This window comes from Schistocerca americana, unplaced genomic scaffold (genome assembly GCF_021461395.2).
Source record: "Schistocerca americana isolate TAMUIC-IGC-003095 unplaced genomic scaffold, iqSchAmer2.1 HiC_scaffold_16, whole genome shotgun sequence".
Lineage (NCBI taxonomy): Eukaryota > Metazoa > Arthropoda > Insecta > Orthoptera > Acrididae > Schistocerca > Schistocerca americana.
This window is the reverse complement of record NW_025725687.1, coordinates 7,898,223-7,906,487: the sequence shown is the minus strand read 5'-3', so window position 1 is coordinate 7,906,487 and position 8,265 is coordinate 7,898,223.

Sequence of the window (8,265 nt, the reverse complement as noted above, 5' to 3'; positions counted from 1 at the left end):
TTGGACGTTCTTATTGACGATGAAACACAGAAACTGCCGCCGAATTTAATACAAAAGGCACAAAGCCGACTTAAGTACAAGAGGGCTAACACTCTCACTTTCTATGATTTGAACACCTCCTGTGAGTCCAGTTTCAGATTCCGATGCTTGACTTCAGGTTTCGTGTATACCTTGGACGTTCTTATTGACGATGAAACACAGAAATTGCATCGGAATTAAATTCAAAATGCACAATGCCGACTTAAGTAGAAAAGGACTGACACTCTCACTTTCTATGATTTGAACCTCTCCTGTGAGTCCAGTTTCAGATTCCGATGCTTCACTTCAGGTTTCCTGTATACCTTGGACCTTCTTATTGACGATGAAACACAGAAATTGCATCCGTGTTTAATACAAAAGGCACAATGCCGACCTAAGTTCAAGAGGACTGACACTCTAACTTTCTATGATTTGAACCTCTCCTGTGAGTCCAGTTTTAGATTCCGATGCTTCAATTCAGGTTTACTGTATCCCTTGGACCTTCTTATTGACGATGAAACACAGAAATTGCATCCGAATTTAATCCAAAAGGCACAATGCCGACTTAAGTACAAGAGGACTGACACTCTCACTTTCTAAGATTTGAACCTCTCCTGTGGGTCCAGGTTTAGATTCCGATGCTTCACTTCAGGTTTACTGTATCCCTTGAACCTTCTTATTGACGATGAAACACAGAAATTGCATCGGAATTTAATACAAAAGGCACAATGCCGACTTAAGTACAAGAGGACTGACACTCTAAATTTCTATGATTTCAATCTCTCCTGTAAGTCCAGTTTTTGATTCCGATGCTTCACTTCAAGTTTACTGTATACCTTGGACCTTCTTATTGACGATGAAACACAAAAATTGCATCGGAATTAAATTCAAAAGGCACAATGCCGACTTAAGTACAAGAGGACTGACACTTTAACTTTCTATGATTTGAACCTCTCCTGTGAGTCCAGTTTTAGATTCCGATGCTTCACTTCAGGTTTACTGTATCCCTTGTACCTTCTCATTGATGATGAAACACAGATATTGCATCCGAATTTAATACAAAAGGCACAAGGCCGACTTAAGTACAAGAAGACTGACACTCTAACTTTCTATGATTTGAACCTCTCCTGTGAGTCCAGTTTTGGATTCCGATGCCTCACTTCAGGATTACTGTATCCCTTGGACCTTCTTATTGACGATGAAACAGAGAAATTGCATCCGAATTTAATACAAAAGGCACAATGCCGATTTAAGTACAAGTGGACTGACACTCTCAATTTCTATGATTTGAACCTCTCCTGTGAGTCCAGTTTTAGATTCCGATGCTTCACTTCCGGTTTCCTGTATACCTTGGACCTTCTTAATGACGATGAAACACAGAAATTGCTTCCGATTTTAATACAAAAGGCACAATGCCGACTTCAGTACAAGAGGACTGACACTCTCACTTTCTATGATTTGAAGCACTCCTGTGGGTCCAGTTTCAGATTCCGAAGCTTCACTTCAGGTTTCCTGTATACCTTGGACCTTCTTATTGACGATAAAACACAGAAATTGCATCCGAATTTAATACATAAGGCACAATGCCGACTTAAGTACAAGAGGACTGACACTTTAACTTTCTATGATTTGAACCTCTCCAGTGAGTCCAGGTTTAGTTTCCGATGCGTCACTTCAGGATTACTGTATCCCTTGGACCATCTTATTGACGATGAAGCACAGAAAGTGCATCCAAATTTAATTCAAAATTCACAATGCTGACATAAGTACTAGAGGACTGACACTCTCACTTTCTATGGTTTGAACCTCTGCTGTGTGTCCAGGTTTAGATTCCGATGCTTCACTTCAGGTTTACTGTATCCATTGAACCTTCTTATTGACGATGAAACACAGAAATTGCATCGGAATTTAATACAAAATGCACAATGCCGACTTAAGTACAAGAGGACTGTCACTCTAACTTTCTATGATTTGAAACTCTCCTGTGGGTCCAATATTAGATTCCGATGCTTCACTACAGGTTAAGTGTATACCTTGTAACTTCTTAATGATGATGAAACACAGGAATTGCATCGGAATAAAAATTCAAAAGGCACAATGCCGACTTAAGTACAAGTGGACTGACACTCTAACTTTCTATGATTTGAACCTCTCCTTTGAGTCCAGTTTTAGATTCCGATGCTTCACTTCCGGTTTACTGTATCCCTTGGACCTTCATAATGACGAGAAAACACAGAAATTGCATCCGAATTTAATACAAAAGTCACAATGCCGACTTAAGTACAAGGGGACTGACACTCTCACTTTCTATGGTTTAAACCTCTCCTGTGAGTCCAGTCATAGATTCAGATTTTTCACATCAGATTTACTGTATCCGTTGGACCTTCTTTTGACGATGAAGCACAGAAATTGCATCGGAATTAAATTCAATAGGCACAGTGCCGACTTAAGTACAAGAGGACTGACACTCTACCTTTCTATGTTTTGAACCTCTCCTGTGAGTCCAGTTTTAGATTCCGATGCTTCACTTCAGGTTTACTGTATCCCTTGGACCCTCTTGTTAACGATGAAACACAGAAATTGCATCCGAATTTAATACAAAAGGCACAATGCCAACTTAAGTACAAGAGGACTGACACTCCCACTTTCTATGATTTGAACCTCTCCTGTGAGTCCAGTTTTACATTCCGTTGCTTCACTTCAGGTTTACTGTACCCCTTGGACCTTATTATTGACGATGAAACACAGTAATTGCATCCGAATTAAATTCAAAAGGCACAATGCCGACATAAGTACAAGAGGACTGACTCTCTAACTTTCTATGATTTGTACCTCTCCTGTGAGTCCAGTTTTAGATTCCGATGCTTCACTTCCGGTTTACTGTATCCCTTGGACCTTCATAATGACGAGGAAACACAGAAATTGCATCCGAATTTAATACAAAAGTCACAATGCCGACTTATGTACAAGAGGACTGACACTCTCACTTTCTATGGTTTGAACCTCTCCTGTGAGTCCAGTCATAGATTCAGATTTTTCACATCAGATTTACTGTATCCGTTGGAACTTCTTTTTGACGATGAAGCACAGAAATTGCATCGGAATTAAATTCAAAAGGCACAGTGCCGACTTAAGTACAAGAGGACTGACACTCTACCTTTCTATGTTTTGAACCTCTCCTGTGAGTCCAGTTTTAGATTCCGATGCTTCACTTCAGGTTTACTGTATCCCTTGGACCCTCTTGTTATCGATGAAACACAGAAATTGCATCCGAATTTAATACAAAAGGCACAATGCCAACTTAAGTACAAGAGGACTGACACTCCCACTTTCTATGATTTGAACCTCTCCTGTGAGTCCAGTTTTACATTCCGTTGCTTCACTTCAGGTTTACTGTATCCCTTGGACCTTCTTATTGACGATGAAACACAGTAATAGCATCCGAATTAAATTCAAAAGGCACAATGCCGACATAAGTACAAGAGGACTGACTCTCTAACTTTCTATGATTTGTACCTCTTCTGTGAGTCCAGTTTTAGATGCCGATGATTCACTTCAGGTTTACTGTATCCTTTGGACTTTCTTATTGACGATGAAGCACAGAAATTGCATCCGAATTTAATACAAAAGGCAAAATGCCGTCTTAAGTACAAGAGGACTGACACTCGCAGTTTCTGCGATTTGAACACCTCCTGTGAGTCCAGTTTTAGATTCCGATGATTGACTTTAGGTTTCGTGTACACCTTGGACGTTCTTATTGACGATGAAACACAGAAACTGCCGCCGAATTTAATACAAAAGGCACAATGCCGACTTAAGTACAAGATCACTAACACTCTCACTTTCTATGATTTGAACACCTCCTGTGAGTCCAGTTTCAGATTCCGATGCTTTACTTCAGGTTTCGTGTATACCTTGGACGTTCTTATTGACGATGAAACACAGAAATTGCATCGGAATTAAATTCAAAATGCACAATGCCGACTTAAGTAGAAGAGGACTGACACTCTCACTTTCTATGATTTGAACCTCTCCTGTGAGTCCAGTTTCAGATTCCGATACTTCACTTCAGGTATCCTGTATACCTTGGACATTCTTATTGACGATGAAACACAGAAATTGCATCCGAGTTTAATACAAAAGGCACAATGCCGACCTAAGTTCAAGAGGACTGACACTCTAACTTTCTATGATTTGAACCTCTCCTGTGAGTCCAGTTTTAGATTCCGATGCTTTACTTCAGATTTACTGTATCCCTTGGACCTTCTTATTGACGATGAAACACAGAAATTGCATCCGAATTTAATCCAAAAGGCACAATGCCGACATAAGTACAAGAGGACTGACACTCTCTTTTTCTAAGATTTGAACCTCTCCTGTGGGTCCAGGTTTAGATTCCGATGCTTCACTTCAGGTTTACTGTATCCCTTGAACCTTCTTATTGACGATGAAACACAGAAATTGCATCGGAATTTAATACAAAAGGCACAATGCCGACTTAAGTACAAGAGGACTGACACTCTAACTTTCTATGATTTCAATCTCTCCTGTAAGTCCAGTTTTGGATTCCGATGCTTCGCTTCAAGTTTACTGTATACCTTGGACCTTCTTATTGACGATGAAACACAGAAATTGCATCGGAATTAAATTCAAAAGGCACAATGCCGACTTCAGTACAAGAGGACTGACACTCTAACATTCTATGATTTGAACCTCTCCTGTGAGTCCAGTTTTAGATTCCGATGCATCACTTCAGGTTTACTGTATCCCTTGGACCTTCTTATTGACGATGAAACACAGAAATTGCATCCGAATTTAATCCAAAAGGCACAATGCCGACTTAAGTACAAGAGGACTGACATTCTCACTTTCAAAGATTTGAACCTCTCCTGTGGGTCCAGGTTTAGATTCCGATGCTTCACTTCAGGTTTACTGTATCCCTTGAACCTTCTTATTGACGATGAAACACAGAAATTGCATCGGAATTTAATACAAAAGGCACAATGCCGACTTAAGTACAAGAGGACTGACACTCTAACTTTCTATGATTTCTAACTCTCCTGTAAGTCCAGTTTTGGATTAAGATGCTTCACTTCAAGTTTACTGTATACCTTGGACCTTCTTATTGACGATGAAACACAGAAATTGCATCGGAATTAAATTCAAAAGGCACAATGCCGACTTCAGTACAAGAGGACTGACACTCTTACTTTCTATGATTTGAACCTCTCCTGTGAGTCCAGTTTTAGATTCCGATGTTTCACTTCAGGTTTACTGTATCCCTTGTACCTTCTTATTGATGATGAAACACAGATATTGCATCCGAATTTAATACAAAAGGCACAATGCCGACTTAAGTACAAGAAGACTGACACTCTAACTTTGTATGATTTGAACCTCTCCTGTGAGTCCAGTTTTGGATTCCGATGCCTCACTTCAGGATTACTGTATCCCTTGGACCTTCTTATTGACGATGAAACACAGAAATTGCATCCGAATTTAATACAAAATTCACAATGCCGATTTAAGTACAAGAGGACTGACACTCTCAATTTCTATGATTTGAACCTCTCCTGTGAGTCCAGTTTTAGATTCCGATGCTTCACTTCCGGTTTCCTGTATACCTTGGACCTTCTTAATGACGATGAAACACAGAAATTGCTTCCGATTTTAATACAAAAGGCACAATGCCGACTTCAGTACAAGAGGACTGACACTCTCACTTTCTATGATTTGAAGCACTCCTATGAGTCCAGTTTCAGATTCCGAAGCTTCACTTCAGGTTTCCTGTATACCTTGGACCTTCTTATTGACGATAAAACACAGAAATTGCATCCGAATTTAATACAAAAGTCACAATGCCGACTTAAGTACAAGAGGACTGACACTCTAACTTTCTATGATTTGAACCTCTCCAGTGAGTCCAGTTTTAGTTTCCGATGCGTCACTTCAGGATTACTGTATCCCTTGGACCATCTTATTGACGATGAAGCACAGAAATTGCATCCGAATTTAATTCAAAAGGCACAATGCCGACATACGTACTAGAGGACTGACACTCTCACTTTCTATGATTTGAACCTCTGCTGTGTGTCCAGGTTTAGATTCCGATGCTTCACTTCAGGTTTACTGTATCCATTGAACCTTCTTATTGACGATGAAACACAGAAATTGCATCGGAATTTAATACAAAATGCACAATGCCGACTTAAGTACAAGAGGACTGTCACTCTAACTTTCTATGATTTGAAACTCTCCTGTGGGTCCAGTATTAGATTCCGATGCTGCACTACAGGTTTACTGTATACCTTGTAACTTCTTAATGATGATGAAACACAGGAATTGCATCGGAATAAAAATTCAAAAGGCACAATGCCGACTTAAGTACAAGTGGACTGACACTCTAACTTTCTATGATTTGAACCTCTCCTGTGAGTCCAGTTTTAGATTCCTATGCTTCACTTCCGGTTTACTGTATCCCTTGGACCTTCATAATGACGAGGAAACACAGAAATTGCATCTGAATTTAATACAAAAGTCACAATGCCGACTTAAGTACAAGAGGACTGACACTCTCACTTTCTATGGTTTGAACCTCTCCTGTGAGTCCAGTCATAGATTCAGATTTTTCACATCAGATTTACTGTATCCGTTGGACTTCTTTTGACGATGAAGCACAGAAATTGCATCGGAATTAAATTCAAAAGGCACAGTGCCGACTTAAGTACAAGAGGACTGACACTCTACCTTTCTATGTTTTGAACCTCTCCTGTGAGTCCAGTTTTAGATTCCGATGCTTCACTTCAGGTTTACTGTATCCCTTGGACCCTCTTGCTATCGATGAAACACAGTAATTGCATCCGAATTAAATTCAAAAGGCACAATGCCGACATAAGTACAAGAGGACTGACTCTCTAACTTTCTATGATTTGTACCTCTTCTGTGAGTCCAGTTTTAGATGCCGATGATTCACTTCAGGTTTACTGTATCCCTTGGACTTTCTTATTGACGATGAAGCACAGAAATTGCATCCGAATTTAATACAAAAGGCACAATGCCGACTTAAGTACAAGAGGACTGAGACTCGCACTTTCTGTGATTTGAACCTCTCCTGTGAGTCCAGTTTTAGATTCCGATGATTGACTTTAGGTTTCGTGTACACCTTGGACGTTCTTATTGACGATGAAACACAGAAACTGCCGCCGAATTTAATACAAAAGGCACAAAGCCGACTTAAGTACAAGAGGGCTAACACTCTCACTTTCTATGATTTGAACACCTCCTGTGAGTCCAGTTTCAGATTCCGATGCTTGACTTCAGGTTTCGTGTATACCTTGGACGTTCTTATTGACGATGAAACACAGAAATTGCATCGGAATTAAATTCAAAATGCACAATGCCGACTTAAGTAGAAAAGGACTGACACTCTCACTTTCTATGATTTGAACCTCTCCTGTGAGTCCAGTTTCAGATTCCGATGCTTCACTTCAGGTTTCCTGTATACCTTGGACCTTCTTATTGACGATGAAACACAGAAATTGCATCCGTGTTTAATACAAAAGGCACAATGCCGACCTAAGTTCAAGAGGACTGACACTCTAACTTTCTATGATTTGAACCTCTCCTGTGAGTCCAGTTTTAGATTCCGATGCTTCAATTCAGGTTTACTGTATCCCTTGGACCTTCTTATTGACGATGAAACACAGAAATTGCATCCGAATTTAATCCAAAAGGCACAATGCCGACTTAAGTACAAGAGGACTGACACTCTCACTTTCTAAGATTTGAACCTCTCCTGTGGGTCCAGGTTTAGATTCCGATGCTTCACTTCAGGTTTACTGTATCCCTTGAACCTTCTTATTGACGATGAAACACAGAAATTGCATCGGAATTTAATACAAAAGGCACAATGCCGACTTAAGTACAAGAGGACTGACACTCTAAATTTCTATGATTTCAATCTCTCCTGTAAGTCCAGTTTTTGATTCCGATGCTTCACTTCAAGTTTACTGTATACCTTGGACCTTCTTATTGACGATGAAACACAAAAATTGCATCGGAATTAAATTCAAAAGGCACAATGCCGACTTAAGTACAAGAGGACTGACACTCTAACTTTCTATGATTTGAACCTCTCCTGTGAGTCCAGTTTTAGATTCCGATGCTTCACTTCAGGTTTACTGTATCCCTTGTACCTTCTCATTGATGATGAAACACAGATATTGCATCCGAATTTAATACAAAAGG